General features: G+C 38.6%; 1 protein-coding gene and 1 pseudogene across 3 annotated transcripts in view; one reads left to right on the top strand and one right to left on the bottom strand.

The window, feature by feature from the left end:
* Positions 1 to 27,381, bottom strand: part of LOC138145372 (protein FAM9A-like) — a 650,020-nt gene that overhangs the window by 506,842 nt on the left and 115,797 nt on the right. The gene's annotated exons all lie outside the window — the stretch shown is intronic.
* Positions 19,705 to 27,094, top strand: LOC138145416 (SCY1-like protein 2 pseudogene; annotated as a pseudogene).

Genomic DNA, 27,381 nt, shown 5'->3' on the forward strand with positions numbered 1-27,381 from the left:
TAGTAGTAGTAGTAGTAGTAGTAGTAGTAGTAGTAGTAGTAGTAGTATTGGATCAAAAGATATGTTAGCCCTTTGAGCATAGTTCCAGATTCTTCTCCAGAATGGTTGGATCAGTTCACAACTCCACCAAAAGTGCATTAGCACCCCAGTTTTCCCACATCCCCTCCAACACTTATCATTTTCCTTTTTTGTCATATTAGCCAATCTGATAGGTGTAAGGTGGTGCCTCAGAGTTGTTTTAATTTGCATTCTCTAATCAATAGTGATTAGGAGCATTTTTTTAATGCTAAGTCAAGTTCATGAGTTGAGCACTATAGTCAAACTTGTCTGAGTCAAAATTTTAAGACTACAAATCATTTTGCTATTGATAAATGGTCAAAACATATGAACAGGCAGTTTTCAAAGAAATCAAAGCTATCTAGAGTCATATGAAAAAAATTCACAGATTGTCTTTTATGAATAAATCACATTTATGGGCTTCAGTCTCCTTGTTTGTAAAATGAGAGAGTTGGACTCCATGGCCTGCAAGGTCCCTCCCTTCCAATTCTAAGTTGTACTCACAGAGTCCTTAGAAGTTGTCTCACAGGTGGTCGCAGATCCATAAATCAAACCCAGATATTCTGGCTCTACAGACAATGTTCTTTCCAATGAATCATACTGCTTGCTACTTATTAATTTGTTTTATAAAACAAAGAAGAATTTTATATTCACATAGTATGATTATTGTTACATTTTAAATTTTCTTAAAGCAGACTATATGCATTAGTAAAGGAAAAAAAAGTTAGTTAATCCATTTTTGGCTATCAGTCCAAAATTTCATTTTATAATAATGAAAACTTGGTTAAAGTCACAAATTTAAAATACTAGCATTTTTTTCAGTTAGAAAACACTGCTATGGGGGCAGAATTGAGATGACAGAGTAAAAGCAGGAACTTGCTTGACCTCCTGCTTCAGCCACCTCCAATACCTGTAAAAAATGACTCTAAACAAATTTTAGTGCTACAGAACCCACAAAGTGACCGAGAGAAACAAATATCCCACTGAAGTCAGCCTGGCAGGCCAATAGGAACAGTCTATCACACAGGGCTGGGAGCTGAGAACAGTCCAGCATGAGTCACACCGGCCCAGACTTGTAGCAGAGACCCACCAGAGCAGACTTCAGGAGAGTGAATCACTGGCAACTGTGATGGTTTCCAGACTTCTCAACCCATAAATGCCAAAGAGAAAATAAAAGGTCAATGGGGGAACTCTGCTGGAACTGGGTGAGAGAAAAGCATGGTCTGGCCCTCACCCCCAGGGTGGCAGAGGTGAAGTAGGCTGTAACTGCTGCTGCTGCTGCTACTGCTTCTAGCTCTAGGCCTACAAATTGTAGGGGGACCAAGTGGCAAACCAGATGGCATTTGCAGGAATCTCTTACTGGTGCTGCGGCAGGATTCTCTTGCTTTGCCCTGCTTGGATCTGGGTTGCAATCTTGGGTGGTAGACCTGGGGTGAGGAGTGCTGGCAGCAGAGCTTGTTGGAGCTGTGGAGAGTAAATTCTCATAGTTCTGAGACAGATGCCTGGAAAAAGCTCTGACAGAAGCTGCGCAAAACCCCAGAAGTTTGGGACACAGCTCTCTACACCCTAGAAGTAGAGTTCTACCGTGGCAAAGAGCTCAAAAGTCAAGTAATTGAGTGGCAACATGAGCAAACAGAGGAAGCACCATAAGGCTATAGAATCTTTTTGGGGGGACAAAGAGGATCAAAACATAGAACCAAAAGAAGACTACAAAGTCAAACTCCTGCATCAAAAGCCTCTAAGAAAAATATGAATTGGTTACAAACCACAGAGGAGCTCAAGAAGGATTTTGAAAATCAAGTAAGAGAAGTAGAGGAAAAATTGGGAAGAGAAATGAGAATGATGCAGGAAAATCATGAAAAATGAGTTAACAGCCTGACTAAAGAAAATAACACCTTAAAAAATAGACTAACTCAAATGGCAAGAGAGGTCCAAAAAGCCAATGAGGAGAAGAATGCCTTAAAAAATAGAATTGACCAGATGGAAAAAGAATTTCAAAAGCTCACTGAAGAAAATAATTCCTTCAAAATTAGATTGGAGCAAATGGAAGCTAATGACTTTATGAGAAATCAAGATACTATAAAACAAATCAAAGCAAATGAAAAAATAGAAAGCAATGTGAAACATCTCATTGGAAAAGCCACTAACCTGGAAAATAGATCCAGGAGAGATAATTTTAAAATTATTGGACTATCTGAAAGCCATGATCAAAAAAAAGAGCCTAGACATCATCTTTCAAGAAATTATCAAGCAAAATTACCCTGATATTCTAGAACCAGAGGGAAAAATAGAAATTGAAAGGATTCACAGATTACCTCTTGAAAAAGATACCAAAAAGACAATTCCTAGTAATATTATAGCCAAATTCCATAATTCCCAGCTCAAAGAGAAAATATTACAATCAGTCAAGAAAAAACAAATTTGAGTATAGGGGAAACACAATCAGGATAACACAAGATCTAGCAGCTTCTACATTAAGGGACTGAAAGGCTTGGAATATGATATTCCAGGGATCAAAGGATCTAGGATTGAAAACAAGAATCACCCACCCAGCAAAACTGAATATAATACTTCAGGGGAAAATATGGAAATTCAATGAAATAGAGGACTTTCAAGTATTCTTTTTTTTTTTTAAACAATCGGGGTTAAGTAACTTGCTCAAGGTTACACGGCCAATTATTTCTGGGTGTGGTGCTGAGTATCTGAGCCCAGATTTGATCCAGGTCATCCCGACACAGGAGCTGGTGCTCTTACTCGTTGAGCCACCTGGCCGCCCCTAAGCAATTGGGGTTAAGTAACTTGCTCAAGGTTACACAGCCAGTTATTTCTGGGTGTGGTGCTAAGTGTCTGAGCCCGGGACTCAATCTCCAGGTCATCCCAACACTGGAGCCAGTGCTCTTACTCACTGTGCTACCTGGCCACCCCAACTTTCAAGTATTCTTGATGAAAAAAAAAACAGAGCTGAACAGAAAATTTGATTTTCAAATACAAGAAGCAAAAGAAGCATGAAAAGGTAAATAGGAAAGAGAAATCATAAGAAATTTATCAAAGATGAACTATTTACATTCCTACATGGAAAGATGATATTTGTAACTCATGAGACTTTTCTCAATATGAGAATAGTTGAAGGGATTTTATACACACACACACACACACACACATACACATATTATACATACATATATGTATATATAGGTGGGTGTATATATATTTGCATATCTATATATGTATGTACATGTATACATAGACGGCACAGGGTGAGTTGAATGTGAAGGGATGATATCAAAATATAAAATTAAAAGGTGAGAGAGGAATATATTGGGAGAAGGAGAGGGGGGAGAGATAGAATGGGGTGGATTATTGTAATGTAATGCCAAGGAAAGGAAACTTCCCAAGGTTCAAAATACCAGCATAGGTGCTCTCCATTTTATTCAGTGACAAACCAAGAACAGAGAAGATCAAAACATGACATCATTCAAAATACAGCATTTACTAAGTGTGATTAAATAATCTCCAAGTAGTACCCCACCCCAGGACCTTCCAATCATTCAATCAATTACAAAGTCCCTGTTCTAAATACTACTCCACCCCTAGGCTATACCTTCATTTAGTCCACCACAAAGCCCCTCTTCTCAAATGGAGATTAGTTTCCAAACATAAGTAAACTACATTCATTTGTTCAACCACGGAACACAAAAAGGTCAAAAGTTCCCCACCCCTGGATCACAATTGAATCTACCCCAGAATTACATCAATTTTAAGCACAGCACTTAATACCCAAATGGAGGTCTTTGCTTCATCTTGACACGAGGCAAGTTCTCAGCAATCTTAGTTCCTGGGGAGACAAGGCTTAGCAAGGCCACAAGATACATTGCCAGTCCCTTCATTAATTCATCCTCTGTCTGTAGAACAGTACTAGAACCCCTGAAAACGTTAGTAAAACCCTCTCCCAGGATTTTTGTAAACATACAACAAGAAAATCCTTCTTCAGGGCTTCTGAACCAACAGAAAGGTTCCCAGACCCCTGCAACAACAGCACTGCCCTTCACCAGTGGACAGTATTCACTCCGTCTGCAGGACAGTCTCCAGACCCCTGCAAGAACAGCACTGTCCTTCACCGGTGGACAGTATTCACTCTCTGTCTGCAGGACAGTCTCAGGGCTTCTTAGCCAACAGCCAGGTTCCAGGACTTCTTCAACAAAAGGACTGTCTTTCACCAGTGGACAAATCTGGCAAAACAACATCAAAACAGACAGACAAAGTACCAGCAAAACAGCCATGTCTCTTCAGTCCTTGGCAGCTCAGGGGGCAGGTCTCAAAAGTCCAGGGCGATTCAAAGTGTCCCCCAACAATCCTTCTCAGTCTCTCTCTCTGCCTCCACGAGGTGCTGCTTCCAAAAAAGTCCTTCTGCCTCTCTCTTGTCTCTCCAAATCTACATCACCCGTTCCTCCCAGTTCAGGACTTTCTTTTCACATCAGCAAGTCCATCCCACAGGTGGGATTAACAAGCTCTGGGTTTTAACACAATCAATTTGAAAACCAAGCCAATACAGGGGAATCTTTAGGATCTGCAGAGTAAAAGGAAAGTATGGGGGCTGGGATAACTGTTTGTTTCCCAGTTGTGGTAGCTGTGACTCTGTGGAGCCATGGAGCAGGAGAGAAGAATGGCCTGCATGCAGACTTCGCTGAGCTGAGAGCGGGAATGGTGAGCTGCCTGCATCGGGACCTGGGCAGAAGCCAGGAGCGGCTGCCGCCTGCGGGAGGAGGAGCCCAGGAGTTCGGAATTCAGCCACAGGAAAAGATAAGAACTGAGCAGCAAAGCAGGGGCACTGAATGTGCTTCCTGGCTGCATCCCACAGTTTGGGACCCTGGGGGAGAATGGACTTGTGACTATGGTGGGTGGGATGAAGTGCCTTGGATCCCCAGGGACCCCACCTTGTTGGTTTTGTTGCCCAGCCCCCTCTTTGTACTTGAAAGCAGAGGCTGGAGTTGTGTGAGGGGAAGAACACTCCCCTCCCCCCAGAACTTTATCTGAACTCTTGTTTTGAATTGAAGTGATAATGCTATCTATGTACTTTGTGTTTGTTTAAGGGCCAGTGGCCACTTTGGTAACTTTAGTTCTGTACTTTGAAAATGTGACCTAAGAAATGTTCAGAGCTAATTCAAAAGTAAATTGTCTATGCTATGGGCCTGAAAGATCTTGGGGCTGAATGTAATGGGAATGCAAATTTGGAAGATCTTCCCTGCCCCTAGGCTAAAATGCACCTGAAGCCTGGGGAGGGAGGCTTGTTTTTCAGTAGATACTTCTTGATTGGCCAGTGAGTCAATAAGGTTGTTACATTCTCTGAGCCAGGAGAAGGCTATATAAGCCCTGATGTGTAGCTTTGTTTTGGGACTCACTTTGAGAAGTGTTCTGTGATTTGATCTGAATTCTGGGAAGCCGTTGTTGAGAGTCCCCCGGCTTTGAAAAACCCAGATGTGGAAACCCAGATGTTGACTGGGTATGGATGTAATGGTTGGACAGTTTGGAAAGCTGTCTACTTGATCTGTTAATGTCTTGATAATTCTGCCTGTATATTTTGAAGTTTGGGGTGCTGACCTTTTTCCCCTGAACAAGGTAAACGATATATGTCTGGCTGATTAAGGTAAGCTTGTTAACCCATTTTGAGTTGCTTTCCTTTGACAAAGCAGATCCAAGAACCTGTATGGGCAGCAAACCCCGAGGATGTGCTTGGGGTGCTTGCCGCTACAATTATCTTAAATAAAGGAGGCAAGAGAAGGCTGTTACAATGGAGGGGAAGAGCAGAAAGGTAAAAGGGAAAGAGTCAACCTTACTCACATTGGATTTGGCTTAAGGAGGGAATAACATACATACTCAATTGGGTATCTTACCCTACAGGAAAGCAGGGGAGAAGGGGATAAGAAGAGGGGTGATAGAAGGGAGGGCAGATTGGGGGAAAGGATAGTTAGAAGCAAATGCTCTTGAAAAGGGACAGGGTCAAAGAAGAAAATAGAATAAGTGGGGGTCAGGATAGGATGAAAGGAAATACAGTTAGTCTTTCATAATATAACTACTATGGAAATGTTTTGCATTACTATATATGTATGACCTATATTGAATTGCTTGTCTTGTCAGTGGGGGTGGGTGAGGAGGGCAGAAGGCAGAGAATCTGGGACTCAAAGTTTTAAAAACAATTGTTTAAAAAATTTTTTGATAAATTAAAAAAAAAGCCAAGCAAACATTGCTATTTTTCTCCCTCTAGACTCATTTTCATCTCCAATATCAGGTGAAACTTTTTACTTTTCTCAGCTATTTCATCTCTTTGACATCTACAATTTCGATGTGAAAAAGATTCCCTGCTATTTCATGCTTCATTAGGACAAGATGTTTCAGATGAGTCAGTCAACAACCATTAATTAGGCTTTTACTTACTACTAGACACTATTCTGGGCAGCTCAGTGGCACAGTGGATAGTATGTTAGGTCTAGAATCAGGAAGACTCCTCTTCCTGAGTTCAAATCTGACCTCAGACACTCGCTGTGTGACCCTGAGCAACTCACTTAATCCTGTTTGCCTCAGTTTCTTCATCCCTAAAATGAGCCAGAGAAGGAAATGGCATACCATTCTAGTATCTTTGCCAGGGAAACCAAAGAGGATTGCCAAGAATCAGGCACAAGTGAAAAATGACTACACAACAACAAGGTGCTGTGCTAAGCAAAGAAAGGAAACATGATCCAGGAATTCACATTCTCACAGCAGACATTTGTGTATTGCTCAAAAGAGCTTTGAATCACAGGACCATAAAATCACAGATCTAGAACTGAGAAGGAACTCAAAGGTTCATCTAGTACACCTTGCTCTTTTGAAGAGGAACTTGAGGCCTGGGGAGATAAAGTGTCCCAAGGACAGAAAAAGTAGTAAGCATCCAAGGTGAGATTTGAACACAGGTACTCTGACTCCATAGCCAGTGTTGAACTAACTCAGCATTCTTTTCATCACAACCATGAACTATTAATTTCTAACCATACTAATCAGATGGGAATACAAATCAATTAAATGAGTACTTCATTGACTTCAGAATATAGCAAATATCTCTCCTAAAAAAAAAAAAAAAGATTAAGTCTTTTGTTTTTACATTTCTGAGTTCAGGGCCTGGATCAGAATTGGCTTAAGTCCAAGGATGAAATGGTTGATAACACACCTGGTAGCTTCAGACAGGCTTGTGAGAAATCTTGTTCTATTCTTTACTGAAACCCAGGCTTGGTAGAGAATGAGTCAGAATTCCAAGGCTTAGCTAGTGGTTATTTGGGACAAGAGTGGGCCCGCCTGGGAAAAAAGAAGGAAATAGGAAATAAGAGATGATGAAGAATTATAGATATTGCTAAGAGATAAACAGAAGTTGGAATTTAAAGAAAAAGGACTGACCACAAAAATAGTTATCTAAAGCTTTAATTTGTGTGGTGTGGAAGGGTTTTCTGCATATGCATAGTAGCTGGCATTCATTTAGCACATTAAGATTTACAAAGTACTTTAGATGTATAATCTCACTTGATTCTCCCAACAATGTTCACGAGGTGGGCCTTATGGGCACTGTTATCTCCATTTGACAGATGGGGAAACTGAGGCTTGAAGAGGTGAAAGGATTTATCTTTGCTTGTAAAATTAGCAAGTATCTGAAGCAACATGCAGATTAGGCCTCTGTTTACTCCAAGCCTAGCTCTCTTTCTACCAAACCACACTGCTTCTCTCAAATGTGGTAGGACAGGGATTTTTGGCATATGGAAATGATACAAAAGAGATTACTGGAAAAGAACTACTTGTCTTGTATGGAGCTTTCATTTCTACTTTGCATAAAAAGAATAGCTTCAACTCATGGAGTCAGGCAGACCTCAGTTATAATCTTGCTTCACATACTTGCTGGAGATGAGATGCAGGGTAAATGGGGAAAATAATAGCATTTTATATGTAATATATATTAATATATTTAATTTAATATATTTAAAATATATAATTTTATTATATTAACCTCGCAGGATATTGTGACAATCAAATGAAATAACCTCAGGTCAGTCATCATCTCTTACACTACACTAGGCCTTTTCTAACTGATAGTGATCCCTTTTACCTAAATTACTTTGAATTATTTTGCATGTATTTTCCATTGACTTACAGGTATACATATTGTTTCCTCTGACAGGCTATAGGTGCTCTGAGGGTAGGAACTGTTTCATTGTTGATGCGCCACACACCGGCATCATAGAAGGTATTTAATACATACTGAGTGATTAATTGGTTGTTATGTAAAGTTCTTTGTAAACTTTAAAGTGTTCTATAAATGTCCACAATTAGTCCTTTGGTTCCCTCTTGGACTTTTCTGTTTGCATGTCTTTTTCTGTGGGCTAGCCAACACAGTGCAGCCCACTATCATTACTATGCTGGATGCTGAGAACACAAAAAGAGATACAGTACAGTGTCTATTTTAAGGGGTATACAATCTAAATGAATAGACAAAGGTATGGATAACTATGATCCAAGGGAGAATGAAATAAAAGCAAAGGAGAAGTCCGGGTAAAGTGCTAAAAGAAATTTGGAGAAGAAATTAACTCACCATTGTGAGGATGACGGATTGGAAAGGGAGCAAATGTTATGCAGACAGACCAATTGGGAGACTGTTATAATATAGACTCTAAGAAGAAATGAAGTAGAAATGACCACAATGGGCATGTAAAGGAAGGACCCTCTGTGATGCAGAGAGTGGAATGAAAATCACAGGACTTGGCAAGTGAATGAAAGTGTAGGGTAAGGTAAGAAGGAAGAGTCAAAGGTTATTAAGTTATAAGCCCAGGGTGCCATAAGAGCTAAAAATGTGTGTGGGGATATACACACAAATGTATATAAAAATATTTTGCGCAGTTAGGTGGCGCAGTGAGTAGAGCACTGGCCCTGGAGTTAGGAGGACCAGAGTTCGGATCTGGCCTCAGACACTTAACACAAAAAAACTAGCCATATGACCTTGGGCAAGTTACTGAACCCCAATTACCCTCCAAAAAGCAAAAAAAAAAAAAATAGACCCTCAACTTAAGGGGCAGTTAGATGGCACAGTGAGTAAAGTGCGGGCGCCGGAGTCAGGAGGACCCGAGTTCTGTTCCGGCCTCAGACACTTAACACACACACACACACACACACACACACACACACACACACACACAAAACCTAGCCATGTAACCTTGGGCAAGTTACTTAACCCCAATTGCCCTCCGAAAGGCAAAAAAAAAAAATTTGTATGTATGTATGTATATATATATATATAGCATATATTATATTGCATATAAGGTTATATATTTTATAGTAAAGAAGGGACAAGTATATGACAGCAAGTGAATCTAATTTTGTATGTACATACATATATGTATATGAATTATCTTTGTGCATATACATACATATTTCATAGAATATATTATATCCCATATGAGGTTATATATTTTATATAGAGGATAGTATATGATTGCAAGTGAATTTAATTTCATATGTATGTATTTATACATGTATTAATTATCTTTGTGCATGCATATATACATATTTTATTGTATAAATATCTGTAGGATATATTTTATTATATATAAGATGACATTCTATTGTAGAGGATATATGTATGACTATAAATGTATCTAATTTTATACATATGTGCACATATATGTGTATGTTTTTATTATCATTGGGGGAGGGGAAGAGCAGATTAGTAGAAAAAGCACTCTACTAATAATCAGAAGACCCAAAATCTAGTCCTAGGTCTACTAACAACCTTGCATAAATCACTTCATTCACCATTTCAGTAAGTCTCTATTTCCTTACTTCTAAAATAGGGATAATTATTCTTATACTAGGACAGCTAGGTAGCACAGTGGACAGAACAACAGGCCTGGAGTCAGGAAGATCTGAGTTCAAATTTGACCTCAGACACTTACTTGCTGGACAGCTCACTTAACCCTGTTTGCCTCAATTTCCTCATGTGTCAAACGAGTTAGAGAAGGAAATGGCAAACCACTCCAGCATCTTTGCCAAGAAAACCCCAAATGGGGTCACAAATAGACACAACTGAACAGCAACAATTCTTATGCTACCCTACCACACAGGATCATTGTGGGAATCAACTAAGGTAAGTGTTTTGTAAACCCTAAAAGTACTATTGTAGTAAAAATACTATGATGTATTATAATATTACTACTGCTGAATGTGTATCTTCATTCCCATTTCATGACTCAAGTCTGTAGGCAAAGTTACATCACATATCCTGTGTTCCAGACTTAACTAACTTACGGATAGGGGAAGGAATAAAGACTTTGGAATCAGAGGACCTTAGTTCAAATCCTTGCCTCTGTCACTCCCACTATAGTCTTAGGCAAATAACTTCTCTGGACCTCTGTTTCTCCATCTTTGAAATTAAGGGAATTGAATTAGATTTCTTCTTAGTACCATTGCATCTCTAAAACTATGAAATTGGTATGATTTCTCTCATGGATTCTTACTTCTATTTTTACATTTTATTAGGCAGCTAAGTGGCACAGAAAGTAGGAAAGTTATACATGGAGTCAACAAGATCTGAGTTTGAATCCAACTTAAGACACTTACTAGCTATGTGACCTTGAGCAAGTCACTTAACCTCTAGGCCTCCTTTTCCTCAGCTGTAAAATGGGGATCATAATAGCACCTACCCCACAGGGATTGTTGTCAGGATCAAATGAGATAATATGTATGTCTCTTTGCAGACCTTAAAAGTGCAATATAAATGCTAGTTGTTGTTTTTATTATTTTATCTTTTTTTATTTTTCTTACCTTATTCTTTAGGTTCTCTGAAAAAAGAAATGATACAATGTGATAGGTCACCACAAAAGTCTTTAATATGGATTTTTGTGAAATAAGGGATGCCTTATTCTTCTATTGGATAAAGGATACTTAGCACCCTGCCTAGAACATAATAGGCACTTAATAAATGGTTGTTGACTGACTCATTGTGGCAGGGAAGTGACTATCAGTCCAGGAAGACTCTGCCGGGAGAAAGCAAGCTCTATCAGGGTCCTCTGAGTTGGAAAGACCTGAAATAAGAGCACAGTAATGGATTTCCTGTTTACCAACCAAGAAACAGCCTGTCCCTTTGTTTGTCCTAATCTGCTTAGCCATGGCGTGATGAATTTTTCAGGCACACTAATTCACAAAGATGGTATACTCAATTTTAGAAGGATTGTGAGTCAGATTTGCAGAGGGGAGCACCCACAATGATCCTAGAAAGTATGGAAAGAAGTAGAGGATAACCTTCTACTTGAAGAAACAAAGCATTTCATTCAAATGTGGGGTCTGGTTTCTTAATAGTCCTCCTCTGGTCTGGATATATTTTGGTAGACTATTTGATACAGAATTTTACAGTCTTATTTCTTTCAATCCAGAATAGGGACTGAAAATTGGGTGGGGGAGCAGACATCAGAATTTAAATTCCATTCAGTCTCTTAACCAATGCTGTCTTTGCTGTTTAGTATTTTTGTGTGATATCCATGTTTTAAGAAACAAGTTGCTAGAGAGTTCTTTTTTTTCCCCCAAAGGCTTTGTAGATGCCAAATAACTCTTTGAAAAATGTTGACGCCATGCACTAAAGTGAATAAAAACATATGGATTTAATGTTCTCTAAAATATATATTTTTTTAAATGAAGTGGCCTGGGAAGTGGTGAGGGGAAAGAAAAGGGGTGCTTGGCAGGACACATTTTGGTTTTAGTGATTCCAAAATTTGTGAAAAATTGTTCCAGATGTTTGATGAACCTTTGATGCCCCTAGGATTCACCCAAATCGGATAATGGATAAAGGGTAATTGTAAACAGCAATGATACACTGTTTCAAGATGTGTGTAGTGGATACCTACCATCTGTGTGTGACCTTGAGCAATTCCCTTTACTTCTTGGGGCCTCAGTTTTCTCCTCTGAACAATGAGGGTAGGTGGACTAGATGACTTCCAAGTTCCCTGCTAGTTCTATATCTTTGATCATCCCATTATTCTAGGTTGAGAATTTGTTCTGGTCTGAATTAAACCACAGAAAATACCAGGTGAGGCTGTTTCACATAACATGAAGGAAAGCTTCATTATAAAATCTCTCATTTGCCACATTTATGCCAGATAAACATCCATATGAAACAGAAAATTCTAATTTAAAGAACTGGATAGTATCTATGAGATGCCAAACATCTGACTACTTAAAGCTGTCTTACTCTGGCACTTAAGATCGTCTGTCAATGGGTTTCATCCTTCTTCTGCAACCTCTTGCCTCACTACATTCTACTCCAGGAGAGTAGCTGTACTCTGGCCTGGGCAGACAACCTTCCTTTCACACTGGAACTCCATGTTCATACCCATGTAGCCTTTCCCGTTCCTTTTTCTTGGATGATCTCCCCATCCTTTCTGCCAATCCACAGTCTTTATTTCAAGTTCAGCTCAGGACTCACTCTCCTTGCCTCATGGATACAATTCTGTGGTGATAATTGATCATTGTCTAGAGTTGGAATGGCCCTAAGAAACCATCTAATTCAACCCCGTTATTTTGCAGATCAGAAAACAGAGGCCTATGAAAATGAGGTGACTTGCCCAAGAGTCACACAGGTAATGTCAAAGAAAAGATTTGGGCCAAAGTCCTCTGAAGTCAATTCTCTCAGCACTTAATTGTAGAATTCATACTTCACCACTCCATATTTGATTTCATCCTCTCTGGTGCTCAGAGTGATGGTAAATATTGCGTATTTTATAAATTCCTTTCAAATTGGTATTTTATTTATTTTTATTCCATCCAAATGTTTGGGGTCATATAGACAGAGTCATTGGTTATACTTTCTTTGAGATGCAGAGAGGTACAGTAGGTAGGGAAAGCACAGTACTTGGAGCCAGGAAACAGGTTTGAATTTTGCTTTAGATACTGTTACATTTTTTGTTTTTTGTTTTTTTGCTTTTGGGGGGGGGGGGGGCAATTTGGGTTAAGTGACTTGCCCAAGGTTACACAGCTAGTTTTTGTGTTGTGTTTGAGGCCAAATTTGAACTCAGGTCCTCCTGACTCCAGGGCACTCACTATGCCACCTAGCCACCCCTAATTTAGATACTATGTAATCACAGAGAAGACACTTCATCTCTCAGTTTCTTCATCAACAAAATGGTTATCAAAATACTTGTACTACCTAACACGCAGGGTCGCTGTGTGAGAAACACTTTGCCAACCCTAAAGTATCATATAAGTATGTCATTATTATTTTTCTTTCCTTGACCTCAACATACATGTGGATTGATATACTGTTGCTTGTCCTTCACTTTTGAAGAGGACCAGTGAAATCATGGGATGACATCTTGACTCCTGCACGAATTGGATTTAAATGAGGCAGGACTGCACAAAGTCGTCAGCTTCACTCTCACTTCCAGAGTCACTGAACAGTGGCAAGTCAGAATGACAAGCCAGGGTGCAGTGGATGACTTTGGTGTCTTTCATGTCTGACCACAGAACCTGCTTCAAGTTGTCTTTGTGGACATTGGAACAGATTGTTTTTATCTACCCATTCCGCCGGAGGAAGTCTCCCCACGCTTGGGGTAGACACCCCCCCCCAACTCACCAACAGATTTGAGGCCTGTTGGTTACTCTCAATCTGGTTTGGTTTGTCTGCCAAAATGGTTTTACCAGGGTATGGCCACTGCAGATGCTACAACTTCTTGGAGCCACAGGTGAGAGTGCTGTGAAGGTGAGCACCACAGGTGAATGAGCAGCCCTGAAAAGAGCAGCGCAAGCCCTCGCACCAGAGGTGTTAGCCTTCCCTGAAGACCCTATACTCCCTAAATTGGCATATAGGTATATACATATATATGTATATATATATATATATGATATATACACACACACATGTACACACACAGATCTTTTGGACTCGAAAATGCCATTGTCTGAAAGATGACTAAGCAAAAAAATAAATGGGTAATTGGGATACATATCCTATTAGCTAATGGCTGCAGCTGCTACATAGATGGGTCATTGCTTCCTTTAGCCACTCTAGTTGGCTCTGAAACACAGCTAAGGAATTTGGAGAGATTCATGTGGCCAGGAAGAGTCAATACTTCTGGGGGGAAAATAATCCCCACAGATCTTCAATGGAAGACATATACTACACATCTGGAAAGCTCTAATGCCTTGGGAGTTTTGTCTTTCAAGCCATTGAAAACTATACTAGAAAGTGTGTTTTAGGAAATAACCCTTCATCAACCATAGGCACAAGAAATTGAATAAGAAATGAATGACTGAAGGATTTATTTAGCAGTAATACTTTGCTACAGTGATCACTAGCTTTATAAATGATATATTTTGAGGGGTTGGGGGAGTCTAAAGCTATAATTTTACGAGATCAGAGAACTCCAGGTAAGGAAACTCTCTTTACCAATGAAGAATCTTCAATTGTTCTACATTCTGTAGTCTTATAAAGTGGTCTGGACACTGAGAAGTTAACTGACTTCCTAATATGTGTCAAGGTCAGGACTCCAACCTGGGTCATCCTGATTCCAAGTACCCTCTGCCCATTATAGTTGCCTTTCTGAATGACATTTACACATAGATAAAGATTGTTACCTCTGCTATCACCCCTGCTTTCACAACCCCTATGCCCAAAACCCTTTCATGCCATAGTCTACCTCTGCACTTAGAACTCTCACTGCCATAGTCACAGCCATCAATCCATTCTCCTCTTTTCCATCCCAGAACCTTCCTTTCTCCAGGCTCAGAGGGGCCAAAGATTCAGATCTCAGTAGGTCACTGAATCACAGCCATTTAACCTCAAAGTCAGAATGGGTCATCAAATCCAACCTATAACTAAACAAAAGTCCTCTCTGCAACATACTGAGTAAGTGAACATCCAGCCTCTGCTTGAAGGCATCCAAGGAAGAAGAATCACCACCTTGTAAGCAACCTACTACACTTTGGGGCAGCTCTAGTTGTCAGGAACTTTTTCAAGTTAGGGGCTCAGGTTCACATCTTATTCAGGAAGACTAAAGAGAGCTTAGTTACTGCAAGTTATTGTAAAGACTATTTAAGAAAAGGACCCACATGTACAAAAAATATTTATAGCAACTATTTTTGTGGTGGCCAAGAACTGGAAATTAAGGGGATGCCCATCAATTGGGGAATGGCTAAAAATGTTGTAGTATATGCATCTGATGGAATACTATTGTGCTATAAGAAATGAACAGGTGGACTTCACAGAAACCTGGAAAGATTTGTATGAACTGATGCTGAGTGAGGGGAGCAGAACCAGGAGAACATTGTACACAACACCTCACAGTATGTGAGGATTGATTTTGATATACTTAGCCCTTCTCAGCAATGCAAGAGTCTAAAACAATTCCAAAGGACACAAGATGGAAAATGCCAGCCACATCCAGAGAAAGAACTAGAGAGTCAGAATGCAGAACGAAGCTTTTTTTTTTCTTTTTCATGGTTTTTCCCATTCGTTATAATTCTTCTATGAAACATGACTAATGTGAAAATGTGTTTAATAGGAATGTATGTGTAAAGCCCATAATAGATTGCAAGTCGTCTTGGGGAGGGAGGGGAGAATGAAGGGGAGAAAATTAAAAACTTATGGAAGTGAATGTTGAAAATTAAAAATAAAAAAATTTTTTTTAAAAAGACTATTTTGACTAATTTATGATTTAAATATATTTGTACGGACTGGACTACAACCCTAATCACCATCTATAACATTGTTTACATGAAATAATACAGTCTAAGTTCCAAGCAATCAACTTACAAACAGACTTTTGGAACACAACCTCTCCATTAACTTGGGAGCTGCCTAGGAACTTGTAATGACAATAGAAATGTGAAGATCTTCCCTGCCCTTTAATAAGCCTAAGTTGAATTTAAGGACCTTTCCTGATTTGAAAACATACTCTGCCCCCTAATAGGCTGCATGTGCTCACCTGGAGCCTGTGGTGAGAGGCTTGTTATTCAGGAAGCCAAGAATTTTGTTACTTTGTAGTCAAGTGGGTCATGAGGTTTGTGATGTTCTCTGACCCCGGAGGAGGCTATATGTACCTCTGAGGCAAGGTTTTGCTTTGGGGCTCACTTTGGGAAGAATTGTGTGATTTGGCCAGATGAGACTCTGGTCAGCCATTGGGCCCCCTGGCTTTGAAAACCCAGATGTTAGTGCTTCTCTCTCTGGTAACTAACTAGGTATAGATGTAATGGTCAGACAGCTGGAAGCCCTGTCTGCTGAATTTTTTTATTTTCTCTTGTAACTTCTGTTTGTATTCTCTGAAGTTCAGGGTGCTGACTTTTTCCCCTGAACTAGGTAAATGATATATGTTTGATTGATTAAAGTATGATTGTTAACCACTTTTCGAGTTGCTTTCCTTTAGAAAAGCAGATCAAGAACCTGTGCTAGCAGCCATCCTGGGTATGCTGGGGTGCTTGCTGCTATAGAACTATATAAGTATATTCCAGTTTTATTACTCCTCTTTCTTCTGAATGCAAAGGAGGGACATCAGTTGCCCCGGCAGTATAGTGGGAAGACATGGAATCAGGAGAATTGGGTTCAAGTTTGAACTGCCCCTTACTGACTTTGTGACCATGGGCAAGTATCTTTATTTCTCTGAGCATTTGTTTTCTCATTACAAAATGGGGATTATAATATATTGCCTATTTCAAAGGAATGGAGAGCTAGGTAGCAGAGTGGAGTGTCAGGCCTGAAGTCAAGAAATTCCTGTTCCCTAGTTCCCTAGTTCAAATCTGGTCTCAGACACGTACTACCTGCGTGACCCTGGGGAAGTCACTTAACCCTGTTTGCCTGAGTTCCTCATCTGTAAAATGAGCTAGAGAAGGAAATGAGAAACCACTCCAGTATCTTTGCCAAGAAAATCCTAAATGGGATCACAAAGAGTCAGACGTGACTGAAACAACCAAACAACAAAAAAGCTCACAGGCTTGTTAAAAGGAAAGTGTTTAATTAACCTTAAAGGGGTATACAAATGTAAGACACTTGAAAATGTTTAAATGAGGGAAAGGTTGGCATTTGACCCTTTACTAAGTTCAGACCTAAGATAGATTCCACAGAAGAAGAAAAAAGGCACTGAATTTTAGTAACAAGTGTCTACAGTGAAGCTAATGATTGCTATACAGGCTTCATCTTAAGGATTCAAATGAACATGTGTTGTTGTCCAGTCATTTAAGTCATGCCTCTTTCATGACCCCATTTGGGGTTTTCTTGGCAAAGATACTGGAGTAATTTGCCATTTCCTTTTCTAGCTCATTTTACAGATGAGGAAACCGATGTAAACAGGGTTGCCCAGGGTTGTACAGCTAGTGTCTTAGGAAACATTTGAACTCAGGTCTTCCTTATTCCAGGCTCACTCTGTACACTGTGCCACCTACCTGCTAAATGAACATGGGCTGGTATGATTACAGAGTAAAAGGAATTAAACAATTAGATTATTTAATCATGAACTCCTGAAATACTATAATAACATAAGGCTTAAATATAAAGTATATGGAATTCAATAACTATGGTGAAAAAAATTTACATAACTTTATTATATATTTTAAAAGAATAGCAAGTTGTGCATAATAGATTTGAATTTCATGTGTAATCTTTTTTATTATGCTATGTTATGGAAATGTTTGTTTTATTCTATGAATTAAATTTTTTGAAATAATTCAGTATAACTGAGAATATAATATAACAAGCAAGAATGCATCTTGCTCAACATCCAAAAATAAGAAAGAAAAAGGCTGAGTAGCAATATACTTAGGGAAAACTAGACAGAACAGGATAAGGAAATATAAGTAAATATATAGAATCAACCTCAGACCACAAGACATTAGGTCATCCTTTAAATCCTGAAGGAAAACCAAGAATTCATCGGGCATGACGTGAAGTCATGCTCTGAATCTAGGGGTTGTATCACCGTCCAGTTTCCTGGTTGAGAGAGAGTCCAGCAGAGGACTGCCCTTAGGAAGAATAGAGTTGGCCCTCCTAGTGAACCATCACTGGAGAACAGTGCCGGAAACTTTCCACTGACCCCCAAAGAGCAACATGTACTTTCCTAGCCTAAGTTGAGGTTGGATCTTAAAGGTCATTCATGCTGATATGTTTTGTATGTTTAGCAATGGGAGAGGGAAAAGAAGAGGGTGGAGGTAACATTTAGCAAGCAGACTTGTAAGCTGTGGAGATTGCTCAGAAAAATGAAACTATTTGCTTACATTATGATCTATGTGTTCTAGCTTTTTGAACTAAGATAGAACCAAGCTCTTAGGCTTACAAGGTAGAAAGTGAGAGCTGCTACCCTCTTACTGAGTAGAAAGATTCAACAGAGAATCAAAAGAGAAAGAATAATCAGCTTTGCCGCTTATTGGACTATGGTTTCTTCATCTGAATATTATGGAGTAGAAAGAACACTGAACTCAGACTGATGGGAGTGAAACACCATCTCTGCCCCTTACTACCTGTACGTCCTTGGGCAAGTCACTTTATTAGTCTGGGCTTCCATTTCCTCATCTGTCAAACGAAAAGATTGGTCTAGATGACCTCTGAGGTCTCCATCAGCTCTCGATCTGTATTTCTCTGATTAAAGTATCTCTTAGCCCCCTTCTAGCTTCTAACATCTACTAATCTATAATTCTTAAAATTATTCAAATAAAAAAGTGATCATAAACATTTCTTCATAATAAACTTTTTTATCATTACAAACTTTTTATGATAATTTTTAGAGAAAACAGTAGGTTTCCAGAACATTTCTGAAACCTGGAATAACCAGTTTATTACCACTATCACTAAGTACAGCCACTGGTATCTGCCAGAGTTGCAGAAAATGGCCTTGTGCCATGTTGCTCATTTCCTTCAAACAGCAGTAAGAATATTCAAGAGTATCTGGGACATCTGGTTAATGTCACGATCACTTCCCAGGGTCTCCCTCTGCCTCCTCTTCACTGAAGATAATGGTAGCAACAGAATGGTACCCAGGAGTGAACAACTGACTCACATCCTTTGCTTCACCTGTGAGAGTGATTCAACAGGAAAGTTTCCCTTCAGTCATAAGTAACAGGTGACAGATGGTATTACAGATAACATGAAGTTCTGCTAATAAAATGGTTGAGTCTCACTCAAGAAAAATGCTAAGATACAATAAGTCCTTTAAAATTTGCAAATGTGCCACATGGTCCAACAGATTCTGAAGGCATGAGTGCCTCTGTGTGTGTGTGTGTGTGTGTATGTGTGTTTAGGGGGTCATGGGGGATGTGGGGAGAGTGCAAAACAAAAAATATTGCAACAAATAAAACATGGTGTCTGATAACCTGGGACTCTGTTTATCTCTTTTTTTTCATTATTTTAGCAGAACCAAGAGAATGCTGTACACGTTGCAAATAGTAATATAGTTATAAGAACAACTTTGGCCCGCCTCCCTATGGGCTCCTGGAGCTCAGGCAGCGGCAGTGGCCACTGAAGCAGAGTTGATAGTGGTGGAGTAGCAGTAGACAGAGAGTCTGAAGATTGTCCCACGGTGAGGTCTGAAGGGGAGTGAGCCCTTGCACGGCTCCCTCAGGAGCGTTGGCTGGACCAGGTAAATAGAATTGCATAATATTGCAGCCATGGAGTCCATGCTGAATAAATGGAAGAGTATTGTCACAAAAGTAACAACTGATATCACCGTGGCAGTAATGGAAAATCCTGTCACCGGGGGGGTTTGATGTCGATCGATATGTTGCCAGAGGTGGCAATAGACTAGCTTGGAAGATTTTTAATGGCACAAAAAAATAAATTAAACAGGAAGTTGCTGATTTTGTCTTTGATAAAAAGCTGATTGACAAATATCAAAAAAAAATCAAAAAGGGCCAAATCATTCATTCTCTAAAACAAGGAGTCGTTGGACCTTCGACACCCTCGACTTCTTTGACCATTCAGCATCCATTAGAAGAGTCCACAGACTGCTTGGCATTTTGTTCTGAAACAGTATGATCAAGTTTAGCCAATGTTCGTGGGAACTGGGAAAATCTGCCTTCCACAGGGTCCCCTGACATTAAAGATTATAAACTTTATGATGTAGAAACAAAATATGGTCTGCTTCAGGTTTCTGAAGGATTGTCATTTTTATGTAGTGGTGTGAAAATGATTCATGGAAACTTTACTCCAGAAAATATAATATTGCATACAATGGAAGCCTGGAAAATAATGGGCTTTGATTTTTGTAAGCCATCAATGAACTCTTCTGAACAAGAGCCTAAGTTTCCTTGCATACAGTGGGATCCAAATTTATCTTCATTATGCCTACAAAATCTTGAATATTTACCTTCTTTATGCCTACCAAATCCTGAATATTTGGCTCCTGACTACTTACTTTCTGTGAGCTCTGAGACTGCAAATGATATCTTTTTGTTTATGCTGTATTTAAAAAAGGAAAACTTATCTTTGAAGTCAAGTACAGCATATATAAGAGCTTCAGGAAGTAGTTGGATCAGCTAAGTAATCTAGGATTCAACTCTCATCAGAATATACCTGAGGAAGTCCAGGAACATTTAAATTACTTTTAAATGTAACTCCAGATGTATATCAAATGACAAAGATTCCCTTCTTTGATGATGTCAGTGTAGTCATGGTACAATATTTTGATTCCTTATTCCAAAGAGATAGTTCAGAAATCACAGTTTTTACAAGGACTCTTCAAAGTTCTGCCCAAACTACCCAAGCATGTGATATTACAAAGAATTTTGCTTTGTTTAGCCTCAGAATTTGTAAACCCTGATACAGATACTTTTTGTCCAATGTTCTACTAATTGCTGAGGAATGTACCAAAAAAGAATATGTCAAGTTAATTCTGCCAGAACTCTGCCCATCTTTAAACAGCAGGAGCCTATCTAGATTCCGTTAATTTTCCTGAAAAAAATTTTTGATTTACTAACTAAAACACCACCAGATAAAATAAAGAACAGTTTTCTACCAATGGTTTATGGAGCTTTAAAAGCCCCTTCCATTCAAATCTAGGAACTTTCAACCTTAGCAAATCCATGAAAAATTCTTTGATACCAAGAATTAAAAATGCATGTTTACAAACATCTTTACTTGCTGTTCATGTAAATTAATTACTGTGCTTAGGAAAGATTTTGGAATACATGGATAAGTGGTTTGTACTTTATGACATTCTACCCTTTCTATAACAAATTTCATACAAGATACCTACAGTCCTCATGGGAATTTTAGGTATTTACAGGTGTACTTTTACCATAAGAAGTTGGGGATCACAAGGAGCAGCTTGCTGAGAAAGTGTTGCCTCATATGATTCCTCTGAGTATTGAAAATAATCTTGGGGGGGCGGAATCAAGATGGCGGAGTAGAAACAGGACTTCCACATGGCTCCCACTTCCACCTCCTCCAGTACATGTAAAAAATGACTCTAACAAACTTTAGAGCTACAGGACCCACAAAGTGACAGAGAGAAACAAATCTCCTGCTGAAGGAAACCTGGAAGGCTGGCAGGAAGAGTCCATCACAGCACTCTGGGAGCCAAGGGCACTCTCCCATGAGCCCGCAGTTTCAGCCCCAGGGCAGCCTCTATGAGCTGGGGCTAGAGCAGACTTCACAAAAGTAAATCACCGGCAGCTGTAGCAGTTTCCAGACTTCTCAATTCATAAATGCCAAAGACAAGTTAAAAGGTCAGTGTGGAACTTGGTTGGCTCAGGGGTGGATAAAAGAGTGCAGTCTGGCTGCTACCCCTGGAGGGAGAAGCAGAGGAGGCCACTGCATGTGACTGCTTCCAGAGCCCCTGGCCTGCAGATTGCAGGAGGACCAAGTGAACATTCAGAGGCTAAGCACTCTTGCTTTGACCTGCTTGGATCCAGATCATGGTCTTGGGTGGTGGTCCTGGGGTGTGTCACCAGTGAGCCAGAGCATGTGGGGGTTGTAGAGAGCATACCCATCTAATAGCTCCAGCAGCTGCAAAAACCCCAGCGATTTTTACCTTTCCAAAAATGAGCAGCTGCATTTTGTGCTTGCCAACAGTAATGCTCAGCCCCCTGATATAGTCTGACTGCTTCTCCACTAATGTTGCTGAATGTTCATTCTTCCTTTATTCTAACACTTTGAAATTCAGAGTTGACCATTTGATAGAAGGAAAGAATTAATTCTTTAACATTTTTACAAAAAATCTACATGCTTTATTTTTTTTTAAATATTTTGCTAATGATATTGTTCTTTCATTTGCTGATTTAAAAAAACACTGGGCCTTATGCTGTAAATGTGATTTGTATATTGTTAAATTATATTTCCACAGTTAATATAGGGATAAATTTAAATACATCTTTCAAAGAACTCTGTGTGCGTATGTTTAGGTTGCTGCCTCCATATTTTTATTTTTAATTATCTGGGATAAGCAGTGATTTTAAATAAACCATTTGAAGTTTTTTGTGCTATTTATATTCTTGGTAGGTGTCTTAGGTTATACTAAATTAGATTATAAAATGTCATTGGATAATTTCAAAATAAAACATTCTTGCTTCCAACATATGATATGAGAGGACTTTAAAAAAAATTAATTAATTTTCACATCTGAAAAAAAATTTTGAGTGACTAAGTCATTTTGGCAATTACAAATACCCCTATTAACTACAAAGGACCTATAAAGGAAAATGCTATCTGCATCAAGAGAAAGAACTGATAAGTAGAGTATGAATAGAATGATTTTACATATATGTGCATATTTGTGTCTAATGGCAGCCATCTCTGGAGGGAAGAAGGAAGGAAAAAAAGAAAAAAAGAGAAATTTACATGATTATTATTGATGTAAGAGGAATAGCTGGTTTTACATAATTTGCAGTTTTATGTGAAATCATGTTTTTTTACTCTATTATGGAAATGTTTATTTCAGAAATTAGAAATGAAATAAAAAAATTTCAATGATAAAAAGATGGGACTGCAAAGGAAGAAAGGAAGTTAAAGATTGAAGAGGAGAAAAAAAAACATAGAAACATCGACATTTTTTGCACATCTATTTCTTAAAATTGTGCCAGCCAATAAGAAGTCATTTTTAGTTGGCAACGATGCAAACAAAAACATTCATTCAAGTAAGAGAGAATAGCATTGACTGAGCCAACATAGTTATTGACACATTCTTATTACTGAGAGGAAAATATACTTAGATAAGAGTTTTAAATGAAGGGGAAAACATACAGTTACAATCAAATGAAAATGCTATTGGGCCAAAGCCAAGACATATCCTTGGTTTAGATTTTGTTTCAGTTCCTCATAATGTAAGTAGTTAGAATTCTTTTCTTTTCTCCTTGCAGAAGCATCCTATTACACCTTTTGAACTGAAGGGTTTGCCATTATAATACAAAAAATATTAATTTCATCTTACATGTGGTATTCAATCTCCTAGACCCAGTTATTCTCCAGAGAAGTAGAATCATCTTTGGGTTGTATGCTTAGCATATAACAAATAAAAATTATAGGAAACAATTTAGGCTTGAATAAGCATATTATAATAACAACATGAATAATAATAGCTAACATTTACTTAGTACTTTAAGGTTTACAAAGCATTTAATGTATATCACCTCATTTGAGTCTAACGCTGTCAAGCAGGAGTTATTAAAATGCCTCATTTTACAGATAAAGAAGCTGAGGGGGGAAGTAGGGAGAGAGGTAGGAAAGATGGAAAGGATTATGAGAAAAAGACAAAGAGGGAGAAAAAGAAATAGAAAGACAGATAGTCATAAGTGTTGATATATGCAGGTAAGCTACATACAAATGACAGAAATATAAAATAGAAATGTAGTTATAATTTGTCATTGGTAATATGCTGCAGCCTATTTATTCTCACTATTTCGCTCTCCACTGCTCTTTTAGCGAACCACAATTTTAGTTCTTCAAAGACTGTGAAGTACTATGGTCAGTGCCCACATTCACCTGAATAATACTGGTTTGTGAGAAATGCTAGCAGTTTGGTCTCCACAGATTCTATATGAACAATGGATGTTGCAAAAACAGATATTTCACAGGACGTGCAGTTAAGTACAAATCAGAATGAGGGGAGGAAGGGCAGAGTGACCAAGCTCGCTCAAACTGGCCAGGGTCAAATTTTCTTTCTCTTATTCAAGTTTGAGATAGCTCATTGTCCATCATCTTTGTACATCTAAGATATACCTCCTTATGAATCAGCTCAATAAGCTATCCATTTAGCAATGTAACCAAGAGTAAAAGGAAAACAGAAAATTAGGGAGAAATATGCATAGACAGTTTCTCAGATAAAGACCTCATATCTCAAAGAGAACTTTGTCAAATTTATAAGAATATGAATCATTCCCCAATTGAATAATGATCAAAGGATATGAATAGACAGTTTTTAGAAGAAAAAACTATATATATATATATATATATATATATATATATATATATATATATATGTGTGTGTGTGTGTATATACATATATAGTCATAGGAAAAAAATGCTCTAAATCATTATTTATTAGAGAAATGCAGGGTAAAACAACTTTGAGATACCATCTCACACCTATTAGATTGGTAAAGTAATAGAAGGGGGAAATGACAAATGTTGGAGGGGATATGGAAAAGTTGAGATGCTAATATACTATTGGTGGGACTGTGAACTGACCCAGCCATGCTGGAGAGCAGTATGGAATTATATCCAAAGAGTTATAAAAAGCTATATATACCCTTTCACCCAGCAATACTACTATTAGTTCTGTTTTCCAAGGTGATCAGGATAAAAAGGAAAAGAATCTATATGTTCTAAAATATTTATAGCAGCTCTCTTTGTGGTGGCAAAGAACCGGAAATTAAAAAGAGGTCCATCAATTCAGGAAGGACTGAATAAGTTGTGATATATGATTATGATTATGATGGAATCATAGATGATATGATTATGATAGAATACTACTATGCTATAAGAAATGATAAGCAGGTTGGTTTTAGGAAAACATGGAAGGACTTACATGAAATAATGAAGAGTGAATCAAGCAAAACCAAGAAAACTTTGTATATAATAACAGCAACATAATCTAGATCAAGATTACATAAATATAAATGAAAGGCAGATCGATACAATTAATGTAGATGGAGATATAGCTTTAGATTGTAGACATATAGATAAAAGGCAGCACAGTAGAGTGGATAAACAGTCAGCTTTAGAGTCAGGAAGACCAGCGCTCAGGTCCTATCTCTGACAATTATCTGTGTGACCATGAACAAGTAACATAATCCCCTAGTGTGCGTGGGAAATATCCTAAATCTCTAAATTACAAATAAGCTGCTCATTTACAGCAGGGAAAGAGAGTTTTCACACTAAAAGCTCCAAACGGATGAATCACAAGTTCAAAAACAAGCTTAGATCTATATGCAGAGAAAGAGGTAAATATAGGCAGACATAAATGATGGATCCAAATGTGGATAGTCACAGGTACAGATTCAGAGATAGAAATTAAGAGAAAGGTTATAGTCACAATCTTCTATTTCTACTGTATTGAATTCTATATAGTGAAAACTATCAGAGGGGACACACTATAGCCTACTATTTCATGAGAACAGGAGTCCATGAGAACAGAATGACAAAATGATGAGACAGTTTTAAAGCAAGTTAATTGTTTTAAACAATCATTGCTTTGAAATGCCCCTATCATTGAAAGAGAAGGAAAGTCAGAAGGATAAACAATGACAGGATGGAGTCTTTTATCCCCTAAAAAATAAAGGCTTTTATTTTTTTACTACATCTTGCAAGGCTGCATCTGCATACATAGGAACAAAGCCATCTTCAAATTATCTAAAACATTCTTTTCAGGTAGCACAACCAGCAACTCCAACAAACCACGACTGACAATCACCCTGCAGATGTTACATGTCAGCAAAAGTTAAAGGATTGGCTTGGGAACAGTTTTGATGCCGTGCAGATTACCATAAAAGTCAAAACAATAACATATTTTTTAAAACACACATTAAATATTTGGTTGATTGAGTCAGAAAACATTAAGTTATGTTTAAAAAATCTCTGGTTAAGTGGCATAGATAGTTCATGGTCATAGAAAAGTGTTTCAAAAACAATCAAGATCTTCCCTTCAAAACCAGGAAATCTCGGAAATGTCCCCAAGGGGGCAAAAGTCTTTTCAAAATCAAACAAAGAAGTGCACAATAGAATGTTACTATAACGATAATAATAATAGCTTCCACATGTGAAGTGCTTTGCACCCAGAAAGTACTTTCACATACAATATCTAATTTGAACTCCATAATTCGTCTGTGCAAGGATGGATACAATCATCTACATTTTGCAGAGAAGAAAGGTATGTTACAGAGAAGTTAACTGACTTCACCTGAGGTTGTGGAACTGGTATGAAGTGGATCTGAGATTCAAGGCAAATGACAGGGCTTACTGGGTGATGATTACTGAAGAATTGATATAATGCTTTAAGGTTTGTGTAGTGCTATACCTATGTTATCTTATCTGATCCTTGTAACAACCCTATGAGATAAGTGCTATTATTATCCCCATTTTACATTTGAGGAAACTGAGGCCAAAAGGTACAATGTGGCTTGCCCAAGGTTACATAGGTAGTATGTATCTGAAGTGGAATTTGAACTCAGGTCTTCCTGACTCCCGCTCTAATGCTCTTAAGCCATGTGCCACCTGGAGTGCTAGACTTGCAGTAAGGGAAACCTGAGTTCAAATGTCACCTCATATACATTGTGAGAAATATATTTAGTCTAGGAATAAATAATATTCATTGGAAAACCAGGAAGGTTTTCACTACATTTATTCTTTCTGAATAAATGGGTACCTCCCTTAATGATGTATGCTGACTCAGACAAATCTGAGTCCTTTTATACTGCTTCCAATTCCAGCTTTTTCTCCTTTGGCTAGGTGCAACCTCCCAAACTGCCCACGTCATCCTTCCCGCAAACAGCTTGTGAAGTAGGAATACAAGCCTCTAACCCCCTACCTGATCAGAAGCCGGGCCCTGCTAGAACACAGCTCTGATTAGAACCAGTTACCCCCTTAAAGGACAGGGACAAAGATAAAGAACAAAGGTGAAGAGCAGAGGCAGAACTAGAAGGCAGAGTGTAGGGTCTCCCCTATTATATTGTAAGCTCCTTGAGGGCAGGGATAGTCTTTCTTTTTATTAATTGTACCAGTGCTTAGCATACTAAGATAGCACAGTGGATAGAGTGCTGGATCCTGAGTTAGGAAGATGAGTTCAAATCCAAATGGCAGGCAGGCAGGAAGGAAGGAAGGAAGGAAGGAAGGAAGGAAGGAAGGAAGGAAGG

Source organism: Petaurus breviceps, unplaced genomic scaffold (assembly GCF_028583685.1).
Source record: "Petaurus breviceps papuanus isolate PSGF00001 unplaced genomic scaffold, PetGlider_PUasm1.0 90734, whole genome shotgun sequence".
NCBI lineage: Eukaryota > Metazoa > Chordata > Mammalia > Diprotodontia > Petauridae > Petaurus > Petaurus breviceps.